The 15,218-nt window shown below is 44.2% G+C and overlaps 1 pseudogene; it reads right to left on the bottom strand.

The window, feature by feature from the left end:
• Nucleotides 1-13,168: 13,168 nt before the first annotated feature.
• LOC138421715 (small ribosomal subunit protein uS3-like) lies at nucleotides 13,169-14,100 on the bottom strand (annotated as a pseudogene).
• Nucleotides 14,101-15,218: the final 1,118 nt, after the last annotated feature.

Here is a 15,218-nt window from a genome sequence, read left to right as displayed (position 1 = left end):
ACTATTCTTGCCTGGAGAATCTCATAGACAATGGAACCTGGCTACAGCCCATGGGGTCATGAATCAGGCACAACTTAATGACTAAACAACAATGATACACCTATAATCAGGGCAATGTAAAGCCATGATCATGTTAAATTTTCTTTGGAGAACGCTTTCACTCTTGCTCACAGGTTTTTTTTTTTTTTTTAATAAATGGCACTCCAAGCTAATCAGATGTCATACAGTATTTATCTGACATCATAAAGTATTTATCTGTTTTGATAGATTGCTTTTCTTGGCACTATCCATTTTAGGCCCATGAGACCTACTTATTGACCTGGCAATAAAGTACATTCAGTCTAGGATCAATAGATAAATATTATATCATATTAAATTTGATTATCTATTAAAACATACCTGCTGTTTTCACAGCTTATCATTTTCTGTGGTGCAGGTGCTGAAATGTATTGAACAGCTTAAATAATTAATGCGTTTGTCACAACTTTCATCAAAGCCCTGAATTTATTTAAAGTCAGTTTTACCTCTAGTATGGAATTATTTTAGGTAGACAGATTGTTTTAACAAAGTATCTGGGAACATATATAGCCCAAGTGTCCAAGCTGATGTTTTGCACGATTAAAATAAGGCCTTCCTAAAATATCCAACTAAGCTCAGATCTAGGAGACATATTGTTGTTACCAGAAGCTCGGCCTCTCTGTATACAGATGCCAAAACTACTCTCAGAGAGAGTTTTGGATGAAGTAGAAAAGGATAGCTTTATTATTTTGCCAGGCAAAAGGAGACACACCAGATTTTTGCCATGAAAAACGATGTGTCCCAACTGCAGAGGATTTGATGAAGTGTTTTATGACAATGATTCAAAGGTGGGGTCTCTGATAAGATTATGGTTAGAGCAGGTCAGTCCTGGGTGTTCATTGGAAGGACTGATGTTGAAGCTGAAACTCCAATACTTCGGCCACCTGATAAGAAGAGCTGACTCATTTGAAAAGACCCTGATGCTGGGAAAGATTGAGGGCAGGAGGAGAAGGGGATGACCGAGGATGAGATAGTTGGATGACATCACTGACTTGATGCACATGAGTTTGGGTAAACTCCGGGAGTTGGTGATGGACAGGGAGGCCTGGCGTGCTGTGGTTCATGGGGTCGCAGAGTTAGACACAACTGAGTGACTGAACTGAACTGAACTGTGCTCCCTTCATCTCTTCTCAAGTAGTCTGACTAATTTTGATGAGTTTTTCTGGTCCCTTTAACTTGGAGGTGGTTTCTTAGCTGATCCTTCCTTGATTCAGTTCAGTTCAGTCTCTCAGTTGTGTCCGACTCTTTGAGACCCCATGGACTGCAGTACGCCAGGCTTCCCTGTCTATCACCAACTCCTGGAGCTTACTCAAACTCATGTCCATTTCTTTGACTAGCAACTGTTTGAATCCACCCTTTGAAACTCAGGGAACGTCATGGTGGCTGGAGTCTTGCCTACAAGAAATGGGGGACCAGAAGGCCTCCATGCACGGGAGCCCCACGGGTCCCACTTGGCTTCATTATTCATGACAGATGCTTCTTCTTTTAAGATTTTTTTTTTAAGTGACCATAATCAAGAGGGTCTAGGATAAAAGAAGTCTTCCCTTGTAGCTAAGTCAGTAATGCAGGAGACCCAGGTTTGATCCCTGGGTTGGTAAGATCCTCTGGAGAAGGAAATGGCAACCCACTAGCGCCACACGGGAAGCCCTCTGAAACCACAGAGCTATCTACAAAAGCAGGCTCTTGTACTGGACACTCTTGGCTGCAGAAGCAGATACACACCCAGGCATGCCAGCTCTGCACACGGCTCCAAGGCCACATGGCCAAAAAAGAATAAAAAAAAAAAAAAAAGGAAAAAGAAAGAAAGAGAGGACAGGAGACTCAGGACCAGAAAACATAAGAGGGAGTATGATGAGGATATATGGGGGTGAAGTCTCTGCTGAGGAGGTGCCAAGTTGGTGGGTTTTGGAGGGTGTCAAATATAATAGGTAGAAAACGTCAATTATTGAAAACATTTTAAAGACAAGCCTTGAAGGTCTCTAGCCCTTGCCTTAGCAGTAAATGACCCACTGATCATAAGGTGTAACTTTCTGTTGTAATGTTTGGTAGACACGCACACTCATTACAAAGTTTAGTGGGGACCAGAGCAAACCATTCCAATCCTAGGGGGACACATTCTCCTGCATTCTGGTTGCTCATGCCCTTCAGGGTTTTAGATACTTGCCAGTCTGAGCCCCAGAAACCTCGGAGGTCTTCTTTCACTTTGGTATTGATTTCCTGGCTCCAAATACCTTGTTTGGCTCATAGCAAAAATGGCATTGGGATTTTCCATTTCCACTCATTGCCAAAACCTCTGGCACCTATCTTTTCATTATTCTTTCATTATTCTTGTTTTGTGTGTTTTTTCCTCTCTGGCTCTCTTTGTCAACCCTGACAACCGAGGCTGTGGAATCCCTAGGCCTGCATCATCATCTTGGATTTCCCTGGACCCTTACCTCACTCATGGGATCATGGAAGCTGTATTAGGTGACACAGTGGTAAAGAATCTGCCAGCCAATGCAGGAAACTCACAGGAGACTCAGGTTCAATCCCTGGGTCGAGAAGTTCCCCTGGAGCAGGAAATGGCAACCCACTCCAGTATTCTTGCCTGGAGAATTCCAGGGACAGAGGAGCCTAGTGGGCTACAGTCCACGGGGTTGCAAAGAAGCATTTGTCATGAATAATGAAACTGAGCAACTAAGCACACACACACACACACACACACACACGCCCCCTAAACTTAGCTGCTTAAAGCAAAAGTCAGTTATAATTTCCCAGCTTCTGAGGGTCAGAAATTTGGCAGATGCTTAGCTCAAGGGTTCTGGCTTAGGAAGGCTTACAGCCACTGTATTGGTCAGGGCTACAGTCATCTCAGAACTTGACTAGGGCCAAAGGATCCATGTCTAAGTCCCCTGATGGGATGGCAGCAAGCCCCAGTTTCTTTTCTGCAGAGCCAGTGATACTCCAGAAAGCTGGCCAGAAAGCCAGGGAACACTTATGATTGAAGATGCTTTTAATAGGGGGCTTCCCTGGTGACTCAGACACTAAAGAATCTGCCTGCAATGCAGGAGACCTGAGTCCGAACCCTGGGTTGGGAAGATCCCCTGGAGGAGGGAATGGCTAACCCACTCCAGTATCCTTGTCTTGAGATTCCCATGGACAGAGGAGCCTGGAAGACTAAAATGGTCCATGGGGTTGCAAAGAGTCGGACACGACTGACTGACTAACATATAGCAGTTTTGGCTTTTATAACGAAATGTCAAAGGGTCATTGCTTCACTCTGCTGAGAACTTTCTGTCACGTAGACCATCCGTGGCACAAGGCAGGAGGGAACTATGCAAGATATGAATGTCAGAGACAGGGGTCACTGGGGGTCTCCATGGAGGCTGGCCACTGTAGGAGCTTTCACCCCAGTTTTGTGCAGTGCTCTCCCAGCTCCATGCCTGTCTAGCTGTTTCTTCCATCATCTGTCCTGCTCCAACACAGTGCTGAAAGACACAGCACATTTTCTGGAAAGCACTAGTCTGCTGACTGAATGCCTTTTGTGTACCAAATTCCATACTGTACACCACAGAGGCTTCTGAAACAAGAAGACATAAGCTCTAAGACCTTCATTATATCTGAGGAAACAGAACACACACCAGGACCCTTAGAACCCTTCTCATGGAGAATATAGAAAATGAGCTCAGCTATAGCTTAGGCAAAATGGGGGATTCCCTGAAAGACCCATGTAGCCACAGGAAGGAGAGTGATGTGGACACAGCAGGATGCAAGACGCAAATCCCAGCAGGACTCTCCCCAGACTGGCTTCAGACTCACTCAGACTGGCTTCTTTCTCATGCCAAGCACCAAAGATCTGGCAGCTCAGGGGCTGTGTATTGAAGCTGCACTGTGTAGGAGATAGGTTTCCCTGGTGGCTCAGACGTTAAAGAGTCTGCCTGCAGGGTGGGAAACCCAGGTTCGATCCCTGGGTCAGGAAGATCTTCTGGAAAAGGAAATGGCAACCCACTCCAGTATTCCTCCCATGGACAGAGGTACATGGCAGGCTACACAGTCCTTGGGGTAACAGAGTCGTACACGACCGAACAGTTTCAAATTCTAAAATTTAAAGGAAGGGGTTTGATTGGATCAATCTGATTCCTGGATTAGCCAGTCAGCATCCATCTCTTACTCTGTCCAACCCTCATCAGATGTCAACATCACGGTGGGCATTGGGGTGGCTGTGGGGATCACAAAGATAAAACTATAAAGCAGATTCCCGGTTATATGGGGGATAGGGAGGGGGGGGGAGGGAAGGTTAAGAAACGCCTGTGTAGACTTGAAGCCATCCCAAAGAGAAGACCCTGCCTGCAAGAAGTCCTGCATATTAGAGAAAGGGCCCATGAGAGTAGGGCTGAGCCTGTAGACTGTGTGAAACTGTGTCTCATTTCTAGTATATTCCAAGATTCCATTCTTTTCCTCTCCCTCTATTCAGTTGGGTCTACCTATTTCTGTCCAGGTTGTCTTTTTAAGATGCCAGTTACATTCATAAAGAAGCCCTTCCCAGACTGTGTTCTGAGTAGTTTGTAGTTTGCTGGAAGCCTGATTTCTAACAAGTCATAATAGTTTCTGACAGGATCTTTCTTTGGAAAGAAAATGTGAGAAAGCAAGGGGGATAAAAATGTCTTTGTTTTCACGGAGGCACAGTCGGGATGAATAATTAAGAAATTAATACTGAATTCAGCAGCATGATCTGAGCTGTTCGTTTTCAAAAGAAGGTGGATGAGGGTGTGGGTGTGTTTGTGTTTCCAGATGACAGGTGGAATTTCCTGAGTTTTCTTGTGTTTCTGTTAATGATTCCATCCAACCAGCTGATGGGGCTGAACTCTCTCCTGGATGAGTAGAGCTGTTTTTCCAAAACAACATGCTTAGAACCACTACATGGCTACTCAACTGCCATGATCTCAGAAAGAGCTAGGGTGTTAAGTGGAAAACGACACCTTCAGCTTTGTGTTCAATATCAAAATGTCTTTGTCAGAGAGACAAAATTTTGATTTCTATGGCTTAAAAAAGAGACAGGACTTCCCTGATGTTCCAGGGGTTAAGGCCCTTGCAGAGAGTGCAGGTTTGATCGCTGGTTGGGGAACTGGGTTTCTACACGCCACATCACATGGCCCAAAAATTAAAGAAAAAAAAAATTTACAGGTCTTCCCTGGTGGCTCAGTGGTAATCACCCAGCCAATGCAGGGGACATGGGTTCTGTCCCTGGTCTGAGAAGATGGCACAGGGCATGGAGCCACGAAGCCCGTGGGCCGCAGCTACTGAGCCGTGCTCTAGAGCTTGAGAGCCGCAGCTTCTGAAGCCCAAGTGCGCTACAGCCTGTGCTCAGCAACAGGGGAGACCACCGCAGTAAGAAGCCCGAGCACAGCGGCTAGAGAGTAGCCCCCACTAGCCACAGCCAGAGAGTAGCCCCCTCTAGCCGCAACCAGAGAGTAGCCCCCACTAGCCACAGCCAGAGAGTAGCCCCCACTAGCCACAACTAGAGGAAGCCAGAGCGAGGCAACGAAAACCCAGCACAGTCAAAAATAAATACACAGACTTATAAAAATAAGCAAAAATAAAAAAGAGGCAGGTATAAATATTTCTGAAAGAGGATACTGACGAGGATACTGATACCTTGTACTAAATGTTAATAAATCCTTTCTAATACCTTCCTGGATTTTTAAAAATTGAATGAGGCATGTGCACGTGTAAGCGTGTGTGTGTGTGTGTGTGTGTGTGTGTGAGAGAGAGAGAGAGAGAATTAGGTTAGGGACTTGGATTTCTAACTCTGCCTAATACAGCAGTTTGCTTAGAGCTGAGCATCATGAATTTTCATTGCGCTTCACACCGCAAACAAATTGATGATTTTGAATGGGAATTCTGTCTGCAACATAATAACCTAGGGTCTGACATTGGACTCTCTCAGAATATTTATGTCTTTGATGATTTATTTTAACAATCTGTCTGAATATTAACATTCCAATGAGCCTAGTTTTTTTCCAAAACTGAATTCTTTCAATAGGCACATGTGAGTTAACATTTTTCCCTCAAATGTCTCATTGAGGAGCAGAGAATAGCTCAATATTCTTTTCCCAGTGTGGTATCACTAGTGCATTATCTCCTTCAAATGACAACCTTTGGCAACAATTCAGATCAGATAAGGCCTGTTATTTATTTAAGGTCCTTTAAGAGCGCAGCCAATTAGAGACTTTTGAATAGTACTCCCATCACTGAGGTTTCCTAGAAAGGGCTCAGTAATGGGGTTTTAGAGCTCCCGTTACAAGGCATGGCAGGTTGCCTGTTCTCAAAGGGATGTTTATTTTTGGAAATCTGTGATTCTCTTGTTAGACTCACACTCCTTTGACTGTAGGTGTTTCAAAGAAACCTGAGCCCTTGTCCAGCTATTTCTATAAAACCGCCTACTTCCCCCACCCCCTCCCTGACAGAGGTGGCTGGCAAGAAAGAATTCAGTAAAAATAGGTTTAATAAAACTACTCTGCTTGATTCAACTGACCTCATATAAATAATTCATCAAATTTCTATTAATGAAGTACTCCATTAATTCATTCATTCAGCCAGTTTGTTGAGGGCTCACTGCAGTCAAGGCAATAAGTAAGTTCTCTACTCTGATTTGATAGCAAGCAAATGGACAGTGAACACACATATATGTATAAACATATGTATGTCAGCAACATCAGATAGCAGGCAAAGGCCAGGCTGAAAATCCCCCCAATGTGATGGGCTAGACAGTGATGGAGCCAGTACCCTAGCTGAAGGAGTTTACGTGTCTCATTTAGGAGTCATTTATGTGAGGTCCATGTGATCAGGAGTTAAGCTGGTGATGACCTAGGGATGAGTATTCAAGGTTGAGAGAAGAACTGCTTCAAAACCCCCACAGTTGGATGGGCTTGGCATGTTGGAGGAAGAGAAAAAAAGTCCACGTGATGAAGTTCAGGCAGAGGGCTTTGGAGAAGTGGGCAGGGTCTCCATCATGGACAACTGTTGGTCAGAAGAAGTTTAGATCTTATTTTAAGTGCTGCTGCTGCTAAGTCGCTTCAGTCATGTCCAACTCTGTGCGACCCCATAGACTGGTTATTGAAGAGTTGTAATTGGAAGAATGTCATGACCTAATTTAACTTTTCTGCGGCAAATGAATGAAAGGAAACAAGAGAGGAAGTAGGGAGATCAATTAAGAGGCAATTATAGTAGACTAGGAGAAGGAAATGGCAACCCACTCTATTATTCTTGCCTAGAGAATCCTGTGGACAGAGGAGCCTGGCGGGCTGCTGTCCATAGGGTAGCGCAGAATCAGACAAGACTGCAGTGACTTAGCATGCATGCATGCATTGAAGAAGGAAATGGCAACCCACGCCAGTATTCTTGCCTGGAGAGTCGCAGGGACAGAGGAGCCAGGTGGGCTTCTGTCCATGGGGTTGCACAGAGTCGGAAGCGACTTAGCAGCAGCAGCATAGTAGACTAGGCCAGTGGCTCCAGTTGTAGAGAACGCTGAGCCTGGAGAGTGAGGGAGGGGGCACTGCAGAAAAGAAAATATTTATGTTTATAGATATATACATACGTATGTCTGTATATGCATATACATCTATATATGATTTAAACTTCTTCCTTTAAACTTTCTGTTTCTATATTATATGTTTCTATACTGTAATATGTGTATCTACCATCGTAGATATGTTATTCATAAAGAAATCAACATACAAGGACTTTTCTGGTGATCCAGTGGTTAAGACTTTGATTTCTAATGCAGGGGGTGCAGGTTCAATCCCTGGTCAGGCAGCTACGATCCCACATGCCTTGTAGCCAAAAAACGAATCCATAAAACAGAAGCAATATTGCAACAAATTCAGTTAAGAAGACTTTAAAATCGGTCCACATTAAAAAAAATTAAAAAAAAAAGAAATCATACCTAATGATGACTGTGTGTGCTCAAAAAGATATTTTTCCTATGTCACTATGAGCCAAAGGTTTTGGAAGTCTTCGGTCAAGGGGTCAAATGATAATGACTTGGATTTGGTGGTGACGGTGACTTGGATTTGGTGGTAATAGTGGAGGTAAAAGGCAGTAGATGTGTTTGGGATAAGGTGGGAAGATAAAGTTAAAAGAATTTGTTGATGATTGAGTTGTGCTCGTGGAAAAGGAAATGGCAACCCACTCCAGTGTTCTTGCCTGGAGAATCCCAGGGACGGGGGAGCTTGGTGGGCTGCTGTCTATGGGGTCGCACAGAGTTGGACACAACTGAAGTGACTTAGCAGCAGCAGCAGCAGCAGCAGCAGCAGCAGCAGCAGCAGCAGGGTTGCGCTAGATTCAGGATGGGGCCATGAGAACATCTGTGGCTCAAGACACAGCCCAGCCCTCAGGGAGCCCTGTAGGATATTCCTGACTCAGGAATGAGGATGCAACAATTTTTGAGTTTTTGTTTCCTTATCACTTTCACCTATGATGTGACTCACATTTCCCTGAGTGAAAATAAATTTCTCTTCGTGTCCAGGTGACCTCTTTGCACAGCTCTCGGGGCCACCATTAGCAGTATATTCTCTGGGGTTGTGTTTCATGAAGTTGTCCTCCAGGACAGAACATTCCGTATTATACATTGAGAAGATGTTACGTGCGTGTGTATGTGTAATCTTTGAGAATCTTTTCCAGTAGTGTGTCTCTAATTTAGGTTTATTCCACCCCTACCCTCTCCATCTCCTACTGCCAAATGAGAGTCTTTCCTTGAGACTATGGAAATGAATGAATAATTTGAGATTGACCAACTACTTTATGGCTGAGAGTTCAGGTCTCAAGGAAGAGCAGCAACCTTAAGGTGGGACTTGGGGCCCTGAGCAGAGGCTCTCATTTGTTCTTAGTGAATTTGCTTATAAAAGTGTATAGGAACTTCCCTGGTGGTCCAGCGATTTTAAGACTTTGCCTTTCCACTGCAGGGGGTGTGGGTTCAATCCCTGGTTGGGGAACTAAGATCCCACATGCACATGGCCCCCAAACCAAAACATAAAACATAAATAATATTGTAACAAATTCAATAAAGGCTTCAAAAATGGTCTACATCAAAAAAAAAAAAAAAAGTAACCCTGGGGTTTCCACATGTGATCTGTTTTTGCCCTTGGTCAGGCTGGATGTCACTCATAATACACACCTGCTCACTTCATCCCGTCCCCAGCCTCCAAATAACCTACCCACACTAATGGTGTTAGTGAACTAGATGAAATCTTGAACATTGTGTCCCCAGAATATGTTTGTCCTTTCCTGAGTCACTCTCATCTCTGCATTCAGAGAATCTTTTCCTCAGGCAGCCCTGGGCCTGTCTTCATTCCGTTCAGCCTCCTTTATCACACAGAACTGTTCCTTTCTTCAGGGCATAGGTTACTGTGCGCTCTTCGAATTATGTTCTGGACAAACCAGATCCCTCACTGAGATGGAATTCATGTAACAACTTCTACAAGATAAAATTTTATGTTGTTACAGCGAGATTGCAATAATTGTTGTATGTTAACAATGGCATGCAGATGACACCACCCTTATGGCAGAAAGTGAAGAGGAACTAAACAGCCTCTTGATGAAAGTGAAAGTGGAGAGTGAAAAAGCTGGCTTAAAGCTCAACATTCAGAAAATGAAGATCATGGCATCTGGTCCCATCACTTCGTGGGAAATAGATGGGGAAACAGTGGAAACAGTGTCAGACTTTATTTTTCTGGTCTCCAAAATCACTGCAGATGGTGACTTCAGCCATGAAATTAAAAGACGGTTACTCCTTGGAAGAAAAGTTATGACCAACCTAGATAGCATATTCAAAAGCAGAGACATTACTTTGCCAACAAAGGTCTGTCTAGTCAAGGCTGTGGTTTTCCCAGTGGTCATGTATGGATGTGAGAGTTGGACTGTGAAGAAGACTGAGCACTGAAGAATTGATGCTTTTTAACTGTGGTGTTGGAGAAGACTCTTGAGAGTCCCTTGGACTGCAAGGAGATCCAGCTAGTCCATCCTAAAGGAGACCAGTCCTGGGTGTTCATTGGAAGGACTGATGCTGAGGCTGAAACTCCAGCACTTTGGCCACCTCATGCGAAGAGTTGACTCATTGGAAAAGACTACGATGCTGGGAGGGATTGGGGGCAGGAGAAAAAGGGGACAACAGAGGATGAGATGGCTGGATAGCGTCGTCAACTCGATGCACATGAGTTTTCGGTAGTCTCCAGGAGTTGGTGATGGAAAGAGAGGCCCGGTGTGCTGCGATTCATGGGGTCGCAAAGAGTTGGACACGACTGAGCGACTGAACTGAAATGAACTGAACTGAATACTGGTATTGTTGCTATGTTGAAATGAACTCTAAATAACTGGCCGATGGATGAACTCTCAGAATAGAATTTATATTTATATTAGAGATCCCCTTATCTATTAAATTTGCAAACAGAACCTTCACTTTGTTCTGATAGCGCAGTGTACTCTATTTATCCTGAGGTGGAGAGCACACAAGTCTTTTTTCCTAAGAAACAGGAAAAGAATCTTTTATAATGGTACAATGTTTTAGTTTTTCATGGAAACCAAAGCACTAGGCAAGCAGTTAAAAGATTTTGTTGTAGTTACTATGACAGTAGGGAGGCTTACATTATAGTGGATTAAAGCCATTTTTTAAGAAGGACAGAAAGTCATTATTTTCTAATGAAAAACAGGAAAAAAACTACTTGCCATTTTGTTCCTATTGCTGTTTTGGGGGAGAAACTAAAGGCTTAGACTCTGTGTTTTGGTCTTGAATGCTTGAAAAGCAGTAGAAACAAGACTCCTGCACTCTCACAACTGCAAATCACCATAGGCTAATTGAACATATATGCAGGAAATAGCTCAAGATACTTGGTGAATTGATAGAAGCCAAGTGGACAATTCATCATTTCATTTGGCAAATACCGTTAGTAGCCCTGTTGTAAGAACAGCCGTATGTCAGTATTGGCGTTTGAGTAAAAGATGAAAATATACGTTGAAAATATAAAACTTTCAAGTGTTGGGCAGTTGTCAACTGCCTCCTGCCTTTTGAGCAGCCTCATAATGTCTGGAGAATTCACCGCCTATATTAGTTTTCTGTTGCTGTTATTTAAAAATTACTACAAACTGATTTCACAAGAGTCAGACACAACTTAGTGACTAAACCACAGTGATTTAAAAAACACAAATCGGTTGTCTTACAGTTTTGGAGATTGGCAGTCCAAGATCAGTGTCTCTGAGTTAAAACTAACGCACCACAGGCCAGCATTCCTTCTAGTCTTTAGAGTCTGTTTCCTTGCCTTTTCCAGCTTCTAGAGCCTGCCTGTACGCCTTCAGCTGATGCTCCATCCTCCGTTATCAAAGCCAGCACAGGATCACCAGCTCCCTCTGTGTTCGCTGCTTCCATCACCACACCTCCTCGTCTGTTCCTCGGAATCTCCTGTCTTCATCCCATAAAGATGCTTGGGATTAGATAGTGCTTGTTGCTCAGTCGTGTCTGACTCTGTGACTCCATGGACTGGAGCCCATCAGGCTCCTCTGTCCATGGGATTCCCCAGGCAAGAATAGTGGAGTGGGTTGGCATTCCCTTCTCCAGGGGATCTTCGTGACCCAGGGGTCTAACCAGGGTCTCCAGTACTGCAGGCAGATTCTTTACTGTCTGAGCCACCAGGAAGAACTAAGGCCCACCCAAATAATCCAGGATGATTTTCTCATCATGAGAGCCTTAATCACATCTTCAAATTCTCTTTTACCTTGGAAGGTAACACATTCTTGGGTTCTGGGGATTAGAAGATGGATGTCCTTGGGGACCGTCATTCTGTGGGCCATGTCACCTTTAAGTTCACTATCTGGACCTTTATGTAGGAGCTTTCTCTCCCTGCTTTCTTTGTCAGTTCTCGTGCATGCTAAGTTGTGTCCAGCTCTTTGCTATCCCATGGGCCTTAGCCTGCCAGGCTCCTCTGTCCATGAGATTCTCTAGGCAAGAATACTGGAGTGGATTGTCATTTCCTTCTCCAGGGGATCTTCCTGACCCAGGGATAGAATCCGCATCTCCTGCATTGGCAGGTGGGTTCTTTACCAACAGAGCCCCCTGGAAAAGCCTGGTACCCAACTGAGGAGAGGAATAGGAAGATCCTCGGAGGAGGGAATGGCTCCCCACGCCAGTATTCTTGCCTGGGAAATCCCATGGGCAAAGGAGCCTGGTGGGCTAAAGGCCATGGGGTTGCATGGGACTCGGACATGACTGAATCTCCTTAGTACAGAGGCACCCATGTGACCAAGGAGATACAAATGAGATGCACTTGTGCTGAAGTTGGATTTACAGTGAATCCCCCAAAGAAATGGAGGTCTTGCATGTGGTTTTCATCCTGACTTGGCTGGGAAGCTGACAGTTGGAAAAGAATAGATGGAAAGTATGGCTGGTCTCTGGGGAGTGACCTGCTATGCTGGGTCCTTGTTTTGGGATAATGTCAGCAGCCTCTAGGTCATAGATGGTATAACTTGGGTTTTGTGCTTGGTCACTTAACTAACCTAAAACCTATTCTTTGACTCATCTGAAGATTCTGAGAGCTACGTATTATCCTGGACTAAATTCCTTTTCTGCTTAAGCAGCCAATTTACTGTTGTTAGGAGCTAACAACCCTGAGTAATGTAATTTATCACAATAAGGACCATCTAATGTGGTCCAAGTTAGAGCCACAGGCATGCATCAGTGTTTAAAAAGCAGCATGGTAGTGCCCTAATCAAGGAAATAAAGCATAAACACCTCATCTAAAACCCCCATCCTAATATTCTCTGGAATCTAAAAATAAAGTCTTTGCTTCTCAGTTCCTCAGCTGGATACTTCCCCTGTTCCAGATTAGTAGCTTATTTGTGGCTTTATTAGTAACGTGAAGATATTGACTTTTTCTCTGCTCGCTGAATAACAAATCAATTCTTTCTAATATAAGTTTCTTTCTCTCTCCTAAAACTGGAGTAGAATTGTTTGTATTTCTAAATTTCTAGATCTACCCTCCAGTTGTTTCTTTTAAAAAGATTTTATTAAAGGTCTTTATAGAGCAACATCCAGACTCCAAATCTGCTGGCCAAGGAGGCCCTATTATGCTGTGAGTGCTGGCTGGGGCATGGCAGGTAGCTCTGGCTTTCTACTCTTCTCTTCGGAGGTAGGGGTGGTGGGCAGTATTTCATCTTTGGGTTCCAGACTATTGATGTGACCAGGCAGAGGCTTCTTGCATGCGTGCATGCTGAGTTGCTTCAGTCATGTCTGACTGTTTGTGACCCTATGGACTGTAGCCCACCAGTCTCTTCTGTCCATGGGATTCTCCAGGCAAAAATACTGGTGTGGTTGCCATGCCCTCCTCCAGGGGATCTTCCCCATCCAAGGACTGAACCTCTGTCTCTTAAGTCTCCTGCACTGGCAGGCTGGTTCTTTACCACTAGCACCACCGAGGAAGCCCTAGGGACTTCTAAGGGCCAGTCTTATCAGTTGAGTCCTAAGGCAGCATGATCTTCATCTTGATGTCCAGCACAATCTGTCTGAGCAGCACATGGCACAGAGCGGTGTCAACATCACAGTTAACAGGGTCCTCACTGTGGACCATCAGGCCATCCACAGACTTCATGGATTTAGCTCTCTGTCCTTGGAGTTTCCCAAGCACCACGACTTCACAGTCCTTGACTACTCTCCATGATGAACCACAGCATACCAGGGCAGGCCTTAGCCCTGCCAGGCCTCCTGGGAGCTTCTAACGCAGACACAATGCCTGGGCAAGGAGAGGCAGACCTCTTGCAGCCACCTTTCCAGCATAAAGTTCTACACTGCCCTCAGAGAAGCCAAATCTCTTCTGAACCACCAAGAACATTCTGTATCCTGGTGGCCAAGATAATGATTTCTGTCCTGGTTGATGTAACTTGGACTTCAACCCCAGAGCACCCATCTTCAGCCAGCTCTCACATGAGAAACTCGTTCAGCTGAGCTTTGAAGATGCCATCAGTGACAAGCTTCCTCTTCTTGGAAATCTGCACCACCATCTTGCCTTCATGCTCTGCTGAAAGAAAAGTACCCTCTGGTTCTTAATTTAGCTGATTTTTCTTTGGAAGCTCAAAGATGGCAGTTTTGACAGTTTACTCCCAAATTCTTAGAGGTACCTGACTTGTGTAGTTCCATTTTCTTTTTAGATTTTTTTCTTTGTTAACAGCTTTCTCCCCTTATTTGTTTATATCTATAGAACTCCGGGAGTTGGTGATGGACAGGGAGGCCTGGTGTGCTGCAATTCATGGGGTCACAAAAAACTGGGCACAACTGAGCGACTGAACTGAACTGAACTGATAGAATACAGTGAATGAAAGTCACTTGGTCATGTCCAACACTTTGTGACCCCACAGACTACACAGGCCATGGAATTCTCCAGGCCAGAATACTGGAGTGGGTAGCTTTTCCATTCTCCAGGGGATCTTCTCAATTGAGGGACTGAATACAGTCTCCTGCATTGCAGATGAATTCTTTACCAGCTGAACTACCAGGGAAGCCCGTATAGAACAGCGTTGACTATATAATAGAATTAAACATGCATTCAGAAAATAATTTCTTGGATCATGATAAGAGACTGAAGGTTTCTGGTTCAAGAAGGCAAAGTAGGAGGAGCGTGACCTTGCCTCCTTCCATGAATGCACCAAATCAACTGCTATGCTTGGAACAATTTCTTCTTGGGGTGGAGTGGTGGGGGAAGGTAATAAGAGATTGAGTATTGCTATCACATCACAAGTCTGTATCTAGTAGACAATAATGGACAAAAAAAATAAGCAAATATTGAGACTACTAATCAAGGTAGTTGAGGTGAAGGAAGTGATCTTCTACTTTTGTAGAAATTTGGATGGCATTCTGTAACATTTTGGCAAGTTTTAGAGGTGTAAAGCTTAGCTAAAAACAGCTTTCAGGCTCCGGTTATTAATAGACTCATCTTTAGTGAACCAAAATAATAGTTTTCACATGTAAAACCAAGGTCCCCTAGAAGTTCTTCTGTGCTGAATTTTTCCCAAGCCCTTGAACTCTGCAATTACTAAGGTTTAAGGTGGTGTATGACAGTTTGATAAGTAGGACAGTAACGACTGTGATCAAATCATAGCCCTTCCACACTGAAGGTAGTGTG

The sequence above is a fragment of the Ovis canadensis genome, chromosome 16 (assembly GCF_042477335.2).
Source record: "Ovis canadensis isolate MfBH-ARS-UI-01 breed Bighorn chromosome 16, ARS-UI_OviCan_v2, whole genome shotgun sequence".
Taxonomy (NCBI): domain Eukaryota; kingdom Metazoa; phylum Chordata; class Mammalia; order Artiodactyla; family Bovidae; genus Ovis; species Ovis canadensis.
This window is presented reverse-complemented; position numbering and strand designations above follow the sequence as displayed.